Raw genomic sequence first — 14,204 nt, forward strand, 5'->3', positions numbered from 1 at the left:
AGCTAGTAAATATTTATTGGCTATTGAGTAAATCAGTTAATGAGTTTATTTGTTGTTTATCCCTTTTTACTTTTCATACTGTTATTAATGTAGTCCAGTTTGTATTTTTTTTTTCATTGATACTTTAATAACATCAGGTTTATTTTGAACTATTATCAAATACAGTGAGAGTATTTTTCTTCGGGTTTGCTTCATGTTTATCTGAATGGCCTATGAATCTTATTTTAGACCTTGAGGGATCTGTAGTGTGGATCTTTTATTGCTTGTACTTGCCATGGTCTGGCTGGACATGAGAAAGGATTGAACAGTGGTCAGGTCCAGCAAACTATCTGACTTCACTAACTAGAGTAAGTAGAGTCAATTTTAATTTATCATTATTGTTTCTGTCAGTAAAGTGGCAATGCAAGAGGTCTTGACTCTAACCTCTGGATTTTTGTTCATTTTAGTCTTTCTATAGGAACATGTACTCTGTATTCAGCATGGTTCCTGGTATACTGGAGCTCATGGAAGTATCTAACCCACTGGAGATTTTTCATCCAATTCAGTGTCTTCTCTGTAAACGAGAAGCTGTGTGAAAAAAGTTCCATTTCCTTTAGACTTCCTGTTTGGGGTCTCTATGAATTAATCTCCAAACAAAAAAGAAAGACACAGATTTCATAATTTCAGCGATGAAGGAGGGTTTTGCTTTTCTGGTCAGTTTATTTTCTGGTTAGATTAAGTCTAGAGTTTTCAATTTATATACCCATTCTCCCTTTTTATCTAGCTTTTTTTCTTAGTCTCTGGTTCCCACTGGCCCAGTTCTGGGTAGCACAGTGGAATGGGAGACAGCAAACCTCGCCAACCTCATAAGTGCTGCAGAATGTCACTTAGCTTCTGAAGTGATGTTGTTTTGTTAGTCATTTTTAGCTGATCAAAAAATAATAAATTAAAAGGCAAAGCTTCTAAAATTCATTCTCTTTTGTTTAACTTTGTCTATAACCAGACACATATATTGGAAATATGCAGAGTTAGCTTGTTATAGAAGGAATTCTTTATCCCAGAGGAGAATGCCAATTCTAAAAATATATTTTTACATTTTCTTTTCTTTTATGTTGCCTAAAAACATAAGAAGTACTAGTTCTCTCTCCTTATCTCCCTCTTTCCCCTCCCTCCCCCACTCTCTTTCTCTGTGTGTGTGTGTGTTTATGTGTATTATCTCCCCATCTGATATGACAGATTCTAGTCCCTGACTTTTTGAAGGTGCTAAAAGGAATCATGTACCAGGCCTTGGCTGATAATCATATTCCTTCAAGTTACCTTGGTGATTTGACTTTTTAAAGTGTATTATTGAAACAATATGCATTCACTGATTTGCATGACAAATAAATTACCAGTTTGAAATATTGAATGCCCAATGAAATTTAATCATGATGTTTCAGATAAATTATAGTTACCATGTACTTTCTGTTTAAAAGGTAATTCATAATTTTTGTTCAGTAAAACAAATTTTCTTGGTATTTACCCTGTGCCCAACACTTTGCTTTCTGTGGGATACAAAGAGGAAGGAGAGACAGCTCTTTGCCCTAAAACCCCCATGGTTTGGTGTATTCAGGTAAGTGGATGACATTAATGGCATCTTCTTCACTAAATTATATGTCTTAAGTGTCAGAGGAAAGATTCTACAGCAAACACCTTCAGATTATGAGGTTTCTGCAAGCCTAGACTTCTCTCTTCTGATTTGAAGTTTCTAATTGTTACTGGATTTCCCAGGTTTTGGTCTGTCCATCCCATACACCAGTTCTACTGTTTGTCCAACCACAGCATGTGTATATATTTATGGGTAATGAATTTAGCACTGGAGGTAAATGATGAGCAACAGAGACATGTCCTCAGCCTTTCTGGAATTAGAAACTCATCATGGAATATCAATTTCTTGACCTAGAATGATGATGATGGCGGCAACTCATTTTTTTCTGGCACTTGTATGCTAAATCTATATTTAGGAAAGAGGTATTAAGCTTTTTCTAATCCATAAAGAGTTAAATTCTGCACTAGAGCCTTGGGCACTGATAGTGTAAATGTGAAATTCCAAAAGTATTATCAGCATAATTTCATGACTGATAGGGCATGGGGCATTAGAGAGAGGGAGAAATAGATGCTATCTTGAGGGGTTTTGTCTAGTTTCCTTGGTAAATGGGTATCCTATTAACTAAAGTAGGGAATAAGAAAAAAAGTGTGGAAATGGGGTATGATTTAGGGACAGTATATGCCATTTTAAGCATGTTAAATTTGAGTTTTTAGAGGGTTATTTAAATGACTATATTAAAGAGAAAGTTACATTTAGAAAAGGCTAAATCTTCAAGAGGAAATCAGAGCTAGAGATGAATAAGGGGACCTCATCTGTATTCAGTTACCAGTTATGTCAAAGACAGGTTTGAAAGAGTATGTGAAGCATAAACCATTACCTTCAGTCCTATTTTTTTTCAAATGGGGACTGCAATGGTGCTGGATGTTTGTGTCTCTCTAAAATTCATTTTGAAGCCTTATCCCCAATGTGATGGCATTTGGAGGCATGACATTTGGGAGCAGACTAATTTATGAGGGTGGAGCCCCCATGATAGGATTAGTGTCCTTATAAAAGAGACCCCCAAAAAATCTCTCATTCCTTTTGCCATGTGAGGACCAGCAAGAAGATGGCTTTCTATGGACCATGAAGTTAGCCTTCATCAGACACTGAATATACTGGCACCTTGATCATAGGCTTTCCAGCCTCCAGAACTGTGAAAAATAAATGTTTAATATTTAAGCCACTCAGTTGATAGTATATTTGTTATATCAGTCCAAACAGATTAAGTTAAGAGCTCTTATACTCAAAGTAATTAAGTTACTTGACTGTAGTTATGTAGCAAATGAATACATAAAGTGCAAAGCCAATATTATTTTTACTATATTGTTGTTAATTCTGAAAAAGGATCTGAAAGAGGATGATGACGATAATTAGGATGATGAAGATGATGGTGATGATTATGAGAATGACAGTGATAGATTGATCACATTCATTGAACAATTGCCACATACTATACTATAGCATATATGTATATATATATAATAGATATTTATATGCATTATCTTATTTTATATTCACAAAAATGCTAGGTATAAATGTATTTATTACATACATTTTACAGAAGAGAACACTGAAATCCAGAGCAGTTAAGAAATGGATTAGCCAAAGCCTAACTTCAACTTCTCTGACAGTTAAAATTTTTTCTCTAGCCCCTGTATCATACTCTTTTACTTTCATCTACCCATTCATTCACCCATCCAACCTATCAACTAACCAAGCAAACAATATTGTCAAGTCCTTTCTCTCTTCTGGTAATTGCCACAAAGAACTCACAAGTTTAGTATAGAAAACTGAAAAATGAGAAATTATTTTATAGTTGGCTAATAAGCTATTCCCAAAAATTGACTTGAATGAACAGGATGCTTTGCTTTATTACAATTATTGTTATCAGCAGTGAAATATTCCTTTTGTAATGAATCATCTCATAAATATTTTAGTTAAAGAAAAAGTTCAATAGAAACTTATATTTGGGGCACCTGGGTGGCATAGTTGGTTAAGTGTCGGACTCTTGGTTTCAGCTTAGGTTGTGATCTCAGGATCCTGAGATCAAGCCCCATGTAGGGCTCTATGCTCAGGGCTGAGTCTGTTTCAGACTCTCTCTCCCTCTCCCATTATCTCTCTCTCTCTCTCTCTCTCAAATAAATAAATAACTCTATTTATAAAAGAAACTTATTCTTTGCATAATCAATGGTTTTCCTTCATTAACAAGTTTGTTTGACAGGACTTGATACAATGGACAGATCTTCTTGGAAAGGAGGTTTTTCTTTTTTTAAGATTCTATTTGTTTATTAATCAGAGACACAGAAAAAGAGAAGCCAAGACATAGGCAGAGGGAGAAGTAGGCTCCATGCATGGAGCCCAATGTGGGACTCGATCCTGGGATTCTGGTATCACGCCCTGAGCCAAAGTCAGAAACTCAATCTCTGAGCCGCCCAGGTGTCCTGGAAAGGAGGTTTTAAGGAAGGGTTTAATGATTAGGTAGCTTCTTTGTTTTGATTTATTTTTGTGTAAAATGAAATAACTTGCATCCATCCACAGAAAGTCACTGTGATTTTCCTACTCGGTGAGATGGCCCACCATTAGCCTAGGGTTCTTTGATGCCAAATGTCTCCATTTTCATAGGGCACTTTATACTACAAGGTTATAATAATCAATATTTCTCTAACCATTCTAGTGTTCCCTCCTTTTCTAGATATTTTCTTCTTAGAAGTGTTTCCAGTCCTAAATGATGAAACCCAGTGTTAGACACTGAATGTGCTGAAGATCATAGATAAGGTCAAGGCCCCACTTGCTGTATTTCCCTTGACATCTCCTAGTACTATGTGTAGAAACTTATATTACACAGGAAACATTGTCTCCAGGCCATTACTCCCAAAGGAATAGAAATGAAGCCAAAGTGAGGAGAGGACCAAAATCCTCCAGTGAGAAAAGCCTTGGTGAGTTGCCAGGGGCTATTAGCTTCAAGTTTGGAATCTGGCCAGAGTTCAATTCAAGCTGGGAGGCAAACTGAGAGCAGAATCCCATAGGGAGGGGCTGCAAGAGAGAACCAGTAAACATAAAGTATAGCTCCAGGGAAAGTTGATCCTATATTATTATGCTAGAGCTCAACCTCTTTTGAAAAATTTAGATACCTATCCCCCAGTGAATTCTCTGCTTGGCTTTAAGGACATAGTACTCTAAGCCAGCTACCTGAATGTACTTAATTGTTTCTGTGTCTTGGGTATGATTCTTTTGTACATATTTTGACTCAGTAATCAAGAAATTAGAACATATTCATCAAAATAAAATTTGTTTTGCTAACAAACCCTCTAGGAGGCAGAAAGGACATAACATGCCTAGTTATGCATGTATTAACTTGTGCCATTTATTGAGCACTTACTCTGTTCCAAGTTCTTTTGGTAAATAATTTTATATAGTTTTTACTACAAAATCTGGATAACAGATATTATTAGACTCATTTTATCTTGAATTCAGGGGTTAGAGGTATCTTAAGTACCTTGCAATGGTCCAAATACAATACATAGTGAAGCCAAAATTCAAAGTTGGTCTTGCTTTCTATCACTATTATGTCTTATAAAACTATTGCCCAGGTTCAAATTCATTTCACATTGCCTCTATTATAGCCTTATGAGCCAGAGGGTTGGCCTATAAAATAACAAAATCAAGCAAATAAATAAAAAAAAATTAAGTTTCTTGATGTATTAGAAATCATACTGCCTTCTTTGATCATTCACCTTATTTATAACATTTGGCCAGAGATTACCTTTCATGAAGACTTGAAATTAAAATAGAAATAGACAGTCCCCCAACTTAGGAATTTTTCATTGTAAGGAACATATCAAAGTATGCTATAGGCCCTGTGAGGATACTCCAAATTTTTGAGTAATGATAGCATATTTAACCTTGTACGATTACTACTGTTGATAATAATAACTAATGTCTATTATTAATTTACAGTTTTAAAACTTTTTCATTTTTACTGCTTCATAAAATCAAGTAAACTCTCAAGGGTCTACTTTGAGGATGACTCACTTGAACATCTAAATTAGAATAATACATCATCTCAAATGAACTGGTTACATAAATATAAAAATAAATACATGTGATCTCATATTAAGGAAAATGATGGATCTTAAAGCCCTTTGTAAACTCCAAAGTTCAGCATCATTGCAAGAACCATTATTAATCTTATAATAAGTCAAATATCTTCCTAGGTAAAAGACTCATTTAACAATGTTTAGATGGGCAGTAGCTTAGCCTCTAGTAATGAGGAATCATAATACTTTATGAAACAACTCTTTCCTTTTCTCCCAGATAGAGAAAGAGCTTCTTTATATTAGGTCAAAATCTATTTTTGTATATGGTAAGGTTTTAGAAAGCCAATCAATACCACCTTTTCTTTCTGGAATTTGGAACCCACTGAGAAATAGAAAAAAACATGGAAATAAAGCTTTGTGACAGATAAGTAGAATTAGAGCATGTTGCTGAACCCATGACCACAACCAAATCCCCTAATATGTTTCCCTCTTGAATAGAATCTTGCCCATAAAACTACAATTTTTCTGGCATGGTTACCTCATTGATGTGTTACTTGGAAATGAGCAACTCAAAAAGAAAGTGAGAGAAGGTTGGAGCTACAAATGTCTTATCTCTATTTCCAAACATACCAAAAAGATAAATCACTTACAAGGAAAGTGACAAGAGAAATCTTAAAGAGAAGAAACAGAAGCCTGTTAGGCTTCCTGGAGAGTGGATAATTTGTTCTATGGATATAGAAAGAAGGAGAGGCAAATGCTCCTTTTTAACTTATTAATCTCTCGGGTTTTGTTCTGTAAACTGTTGTTCCCATCAACTAATTCTATGGCTGATCAGACATGTGTCTGTTTCCCTCAAGGGACCAGAACAATAGTTTTTAGGGCAGTCTTTGGTCTTCATTCAGGAGTCCTTTCTCCCAATTCCAAGATTTGTTTCTTGGTTTTCTCCTCTAGATATACTACTAGTAGACATTTTATCTTTTACTCCCTCCACCAAAGCTAAATAGCACAGAACAGTGATTAAATCCTAAAGCCCTGTTAATCTCAAAGTTCAAAACGTATTCTTTGTTCTACTATTCACAACCACTCCACTTGACATACAGTGCTTCAGTAGTTAGGCAAGAGCTTCATATGACAGCTTAATGGTACTCATTTAATACAGCATTCTCGGTATAAAATATCCCCATATTAGCATGTAAACATCTTCCCCCTAATGAATCATCAGAGAAGATGTAACACATGAACATCTTATGCCTTTCCTCTTTTAGGTTAAATTAGTAACCTTTATTCTGGTCCAGTCATACATTGACCCAGCATGGGTATAGCTGCCTCCTAGGGCACAAAGATGAATTAATTCAACAACTATTGCCTCTTGAACCTCACTTTTAAGAGTTTAGATTTGAGTATAGATTTCCTCATGGCCAACCCCAGACATTCTGCATTGACCAAACACAAGCTAAAACAGAATAATAATCATTCATAACACCATTTCATATATTCATTCATTCACTCAACTCACAAATATTTATTAAGTGCCTATCATGTGACAGATACTATGCCAAAAGTCAAGCACACAGCATTGAAGAAAACAGACAGGGATGCCTAAGTGGCTCAGCAGCTGAGTGTCTGCCTTCAGTTCAGGTCATGGTCCATAAGTCCTAGAATTGAGTCCCACAGGGAGTCTGCTTCTCCCTCTGCCTATGTCTCTGCCTCTCTCTATGTCTGTCATGAATAAATAAATAAAATCTTAAAAAAAAAGAAAACAGAAATTCCTCACTTATGAAACTTATATTCAATTACAAGATGCAAAAATAAATAAATAAATAAATAAATAAATAAATAAATAAATAAATAAACAAATAAAAATAGTAAAACATATGTGGGCTTGATGTTGACCCATGCCAAAAAAAGAAAACATACAAAGCCAAGGAAAAGTCAGAAAACATGTTGGGGGTGGGATATAGAATGACATTTTAAATAAAGTAACAAGGACAAGCCTCTCTACTTCATATTTGAAGGTAAAACCAGTGTATAACTGGAGGTAGACCCCAAATGCACTTTTGTGGAGGCTGGGCTAGGAGGCGAATATGAGTGGGGATTAGAGGTAAAGAGGAAAGTTATAAAAATAAAATAAGAATCTTTCTTGATACCTATAAAGATAGTGTGGCACAAACTTAAAAGTATGAGTGACTCAACTGTCTGCATGTACTATAAAAAAAGGAAAAACTCAGGCCCAATGAGTAGTTATTTCAGGTAAAATTAAGTCTCAAAATCTAGTACTTGGTGCAATATGGAGCCATTGTTACTGGTGCCAATCAAGAAGCCCACTGGAGACTCAGCTTTTGAGAGACTGTGAAAACAGAGAAAATCTTGTTTTCTGCCTCACCAGGTTACCAGTTAGCCTATCTGTGTGAATCCAGTAAGTAAAGCCTGTGAACTTAAACTCTATGAAGGGAAAACACTATTGGTAGGAGTGTTAATTGCAACCCATACCTACTCTCTAGGGTGGCACCACGAATACTCCTGTGTCCTTGCAAAGGTTGTTAGCAGCCCCAAACACCACATTGTCTTACCTTCACTTCACATTTAAAGCTTCTAAAGTTCATTTCCATAGTGCCACAGCTTTGCACTGAGTGTGGGCTTCTTAATGGCCCAGTCTCTCTCATGAGCAGCTACTTTTAGCCTCATCCCACAGTGCTGCCTGCCATGACCTTTTGCCATGGAATCTCCTAGGGCTAGGAGAAGCTGCCTTCTAGCAACAATTTCCTCCTTGTCGCTGTATTTGTTTGTGTTGAAGACTCACTCTCTGCAGGGATGATTCCTATGCTTGAGCCCTTAGGCACTGAAGTGAGCATATTAGTTTCAGTAATTTTTCAGCCTACCACAGTGAGGATCAATACCTTTGCAGTGAACTCAAGACCTTATATTCCTTCAATTTTTGAGCATTCCTGGCTTCAAGTAACACCTCTACTACATCTTTTTTAGCACAGTAGGATAGGACCCTGATGTCCTATTTCCATGTAATTTTCTTTACCCATGCTTCTTTAAGGAAGGTTCGGTAGTTTAGTCCAGCTTAACTTTTGTGTTGATTGTCTTCCTTCTCTAGTAAGCTAATGGAATTTGCTGAATCTGAGCACCATTTTTCCTATCTCTATCAAAAGAACAAGAAATGAAAGGAAAGATGGTAGTTGGTCCCATAGCATCCTCCGTATATTTTTATAAAGAGGTACAAAGTAAATGATTTGTGGATTTGACAAAAAGCATCCATTGTCTACAACAATCTGCTCCTCTTTTACCTTCCTAAGTAGGATAAATCCACCCTGGTGACATTCTCCTTTTAGATAAAAATTGAAACCAGGCCTGGTCTTGCTTTATCATTGTTCTGCTTGTTTCCCTTCAAGGGGTATTTGTTTCCTGTGCCTTCCTTAGAGTCTCTCAATCCCTATCATCCTCACTCATGGCAGTGGGATAGCTACATCCCTAATGACCGCTGAACTGCTTATAATACACTCCACATTGGCTCTGAGTAGCCAAAGTTCTTTTGCTTGATCTCTTTGTCTCGAATCAGTGCTAATTGTCTGCCACCACTTTACACAGCTGTTCTGATCTTTTATGGAAGTTTTCCCTTTTATTATGACATAGCTCTTAACGGCCTTAGATATGTCCTGTATCTGGTTTCCCTTGGGGGTCTCTGCACTCTTCTCTCTGGAATAAAGCCTTCTTCTTATGTATGATTGGGGGTGGAGACATCACACTCTCTGATCTACAAAGACATCTGCTTGATTCTTAAACTCCTTTCAAGGGCATTCAGCCCAAGTGGATCCCCCTTTCTCTGTCATATTCGTCCAGTATGGCCTCCCTGATCCAGTTATGCCTTATGAAACCACCCCTTCTTCCTCCACAAATACATTGCCTTCTTTAAAGTCTCTGCCATTCTCCACTACTTCTATTGGGATAGAAAGGCAAAATAGTTTTAAACCAATTCAATATGAGAAAACTCCTAGAGATGGAGTGCATGCTACAGGTGTATGCCTTTTTATGTTTTCTGTTTTCTTAATTTTTGAGTTGGCAATTGTTTCATCAAGTTTCTTCTTCCTCATTCCAAGAATATGACATAGCCCCTGTATAGTAAAGACCTTATTTATTTTTATTTATTCATTAGTAAAATCCACTGACTTTTTTGTTCATGAGGCTGCATATTTGTAATTTCATGTCATTATTCAGAGTATGTGTCCTGGTTCTCTATGAATGCAAAAGCCAGGCATCATGCTCTGTGGCTTATGCTGATCCTAACTGCAATCATAGTGTTAAGCCACTGCCTGGGGCTCTTGCAAAAAAACTCAGGATGGGAGCAAAAATCATCTCATCTACTAATGCCCAAAGCATCTCTTCACTGAGGAATCTTAATTGGGCCCAATTCTTTTCCTTATTACCTGCTCCCTGACTTAGCCCCACTATGTAAGTCAGGGAAAGGTTGACTGCCATGGTCTGCATGCTAAGGCCCCTGGGATATGCTTAATAAAGCCAAGGGGCATCACTCAGGCTCTCACCTTTTTAAAAATAGTTCCTTGTCTGTAACTAACAGCAACTAGACGTAGCTGTGATCCACATTGTAAAAGACATTAGCAATTTGAACCTACTAAAGCCAGATCCTAAAGCATTTCTTTCTAGTTGAGTCAGAAACATCAATTTGTCTGAATTTTATGTGCATAACTTTGGTCCCTCATTCTTAAGATTCTGAGCCCAGGCCCCATTTATAATAGCATTCTTTGTTGGTCTATTCAAATCATGATCCAATCATGAGGAATCAGAAAAAGTTATAAAATCTTATCTTTATTACTAACAGAGCTGATGGGAGCACCTGTTGCCAACAGGTTTTTAATGCAACCTGTCAGTTGAACTTAACCACCCAGTCCTTAAGAGGGCTAGAAAACTCAGAACCTTACATACTCAAGATCCTGCCTTTAAAAAGAGGGAGGAAAGTGTGTGATAGTTAATTTTATGTATCTATCTGGCTGGGCCATGGTGCCCAGATATTTAGTCAAACGTTATTCTGGGTGCTTCTGTGAGTGTTTTGAATAGATTTTGAGTAAAACAGATTGCCTTCCACAATGTGGATGGGCCTCATCCAATTAGTTGAAGGCTTTAATAGAACAAAAAGATTGACTTTCCTAAGCAAGACGGAATTATTCTGCTAGTAGATTGCCTTTAGATGTCATCTACAACAGGGTGTCTTCCTGGCTAACCAGCAGGCTGCACCTTTGGACTTGGATTGCACCTCTTCCTAAGTCTTCAGCCTCCCAGCCTCCACCATCAGATTTGGGGCTCACCAAGTCTCCACAGTCATTTGATCGAATTACTTAAGATACATTTCTTTTTCTATATACACAGGTCCTATTGGTTCTATTTCTCTGGAGAACCCCTGACTAACATGGGGGACCTAGTGGGAAATACTGCACATTATTAGTTCCCTTTCCAAACTCACCATCTCATCAACCTGATGAATTATTCTTCCTGCCTCAGTAACCAGAGAACAAAGTGGGGGAGATAATGCCAGTCAGTGGTGGTTTGCTCGTTTCCCTCTTGGAAATATGAGTAGGGGACTTCTAACAGCTGGATCCCAGATCTTCCTTCTAGAGTGACACAGAACTAGTTTAATCTTTTCTACACACAATAGCCTCATACTTACTTTTGCCAGTTTTGATCTTCATCCACTTCCAGACTAAACAGAGAATTTTCAACATTTTGCTTTTTTTATGAAAGTCGAGTCACTTTGCATCTGAGTTGTAGCCCAGGCACCAGGTGTAAAGCAGCAAATGCAGACTTTGATTCAGACAAACCTGATTTCAAACCACAGGTGCTCCCATTGATAAGTTCTCTGGCATTAGGTAGCACAATCCCTTGACTCTCATTTTTCTCTGTTGTAGATTTGAAGTACCAACGCACCTAACAGAATTTGCATAGGACTTAAATAGATTAATAAAGATGAAAATATTTTGCACAATGTCTAAGGCACACTTTCCAGTTATTACTACATTCCTGAGATTATAAAAATGCTCCCATGAAAAAGGGATCCAGGATCCCCAAACGCTGCTTTAACAATGTGGCCACTGCTTTTCTCTGTCCGTTTCCAAGGAAAATGCTGACAAAATTCTTTGCTTGACTAAACTTTAGGCAGGCCCCTGAAACTTCTCCTAGGTCCATCTGTATACTTCCTTGTAAAATCTAGTTTTAGCAAGAATGCTAAGTCCATTTAGCAGGAATCTCCCACCCCATGTATCTGATGGTCCTGGCCTGATTTCAGCAGAAATCCTGTTAGGTTGGTTTTGTAAGAACTCTGGACCAACTGCCTACCCCCAGCTCATATATACTCTTAGTTATTTTCCATCCCCGGTCCCTCTTCTCTTCTTGGCTACAGATCCTCACTGTCCTTGTTCTATTCAGAACGAAGCCCAGTTCTATAGTGGGTTCTCTTTTTTTCCTATTACAATAGTCCTGAATAAAATTTGCCTTCACCTCTTTAACTTCCATCCAACTCTGCTTTAATTTGACAACATCCACAAAAGGAGAAGAGGGAAAAAAAAGCAAATTACACTTTGTATTTAGTAGAGCCTTTGCCTAAAATACCAATGCAGAGTTCTCTGGTGACTTGGGCCAGAGGAAGTGCTTTAGGTTGCAGACCTCCAGATATCTCCCTTTCTTCCTATCTCTCTATTCCCTCTCCCTCTCTCTTTATATGTGCAAAGGTAGCATTAGCCTAACTAGTTATAAAGGAGTGCAAAGGAAGCTATGAGAGGATGAGTATAGAATAGAAGAAAGGAGAGAGCTCAAGACAGCTGGCACAGATACGCTGCTTTCCAGCCTACATGGGACCTTGTCTTATTAGGTCCAATGTATTCAAGGCACATAAATGGAGAAAGTTATCCATTTGCTGGTGTGTGTGTGTGTGTGTATGTGCATAAATACATTCACTAGAAGGCATGTTCCAGTCAAATAGTTCTGAGCCACCAACTTTAAAACTCTTGAAGAATTGACAGCAGGAGGTGATATGATATCCGTGCAAGAAAAGAGTGAGCATCTTATGTATCTTGTTTGTCGTCTCTTTGAAATAGTCACAGGCTGGAAGTACATCAAAACACTATTCATTTCATTTCTGAAAAGAATATTTCTTATCTAAGTATCCTCTATCCAGCATTTCACTTAGTAAAGACACAAATCTATAGAATGGGCAGTGCATCGGGTTTTTAGTTTAAGGAAGAAAATTAGAATTCCAGTTCAGGAAATTATAAAATCCAGGGATTGTATGGCTTCAGGCACAACCAAATGCAGGTGTTTGTAATGCTATCACATCTTTGTCTCTTACAGTATCTCTTAGCTTTAATTTCCTCTGTGTGGGCTCCATCTTTCAGTACTCCTGTCACATATCTAAGTGGTGCAGTCAACAGGACAAGGCTAAGTGTAGTATTTATGATTCCAGGTCTCAGAGACTGATTCACCATCTCTCAACATCTATACCACTTCCCCAAGTCTTCTTCACCCAGTTTAGCCAATATGTTATAACTTGCATCTAATGTTAGGTCATGGGAGATGAGACCTTGTCTCTGCCATTGGCTTAGGGTAATGAATAATTGCTATGTTTTATGGATGCCCTAATTCTTTGAGGAATATTCCTTTCTCTAAGAATTTCCCAGATAATGTACCTAGCCCCTGCAAGATACTACCCTGCAATCCCCTTTTCCAGCCTCCCTTGCATTCAGAGAATAGGTGTGAGTACTGCATTCACCCCATCAGACTCATCCATGGGAGATTCATTCAGAATAGAACAATAGGAGGAAGCAGGGCCATTTGAATGCATCCATGGCAAGGATAGCTGTTGATACAACACATCTTAGAGATGTCTTGTTGCCATCCTTGGGCTTTGTTTTTGGCCACTTATCCTCATTCATGAATGACTCTGTTACACTCTTAGATTCTTTGTGCCACCTAATACCAAGAAGTTCTTTTTTCCCTTGACTAAATTAGAAAGAGGTGAATCAGATGTCTGCAATGTATTACTCTAATATAGCTGCCCACCCTGTTAATGGGAAGTGGAGGTCTTACTTTGATAGCCATAGCATCTTGACATGGCTTGGGAAAGGGTAAATTCTCCAACAGAAGCAGTGCTGGGTTATCAAAAGTCCCTGCTACTCACTCAGATCTGTAGCAAAGTACCAGAAATAGTTATGAAGTGATTCACTGATTTGTTAGTTAATGAGAAACTCTCTGGAATATCCTCTGGAGAAAGAGGTATTTCCTTACTTTCATCTACTTGGCTGGCCCTTCACAAGCACTGTGCAGGGGCAGGCACCTGAGGCTGCCATCATGCTCAGGGCCACAGCCCTCTAATTCCTTACTCCACTTCACATCCTAACCCTGGCTTAGGATACTGGTTCCTTCCATCAATATTGAATTGCTCTCCTTGATTCTCTTCCACATTTAGGATAACATACTTCTTTCTTCAGCTTTTTGGGGCTCTTTTTCACCTTGTTTGCAATTTGGTATAATTCTATGATTTTTACATTTCC

Source organism: Vulpes lagopus, chromosome 4, assembly GCF_018345385.1.
Source record: "Vulpes lagopus strain Blue_001 chromosome 4, ASM1834538v1, whole genome shotgun sequence".
In the NCBI taxonomy this organism is placed as follows: domain Eukaryota; kingdom Metazoa; phylum Chordata; class Mammalia; order Carnivora; family Canidae; genus Vulpes; species Vulpes lagopus.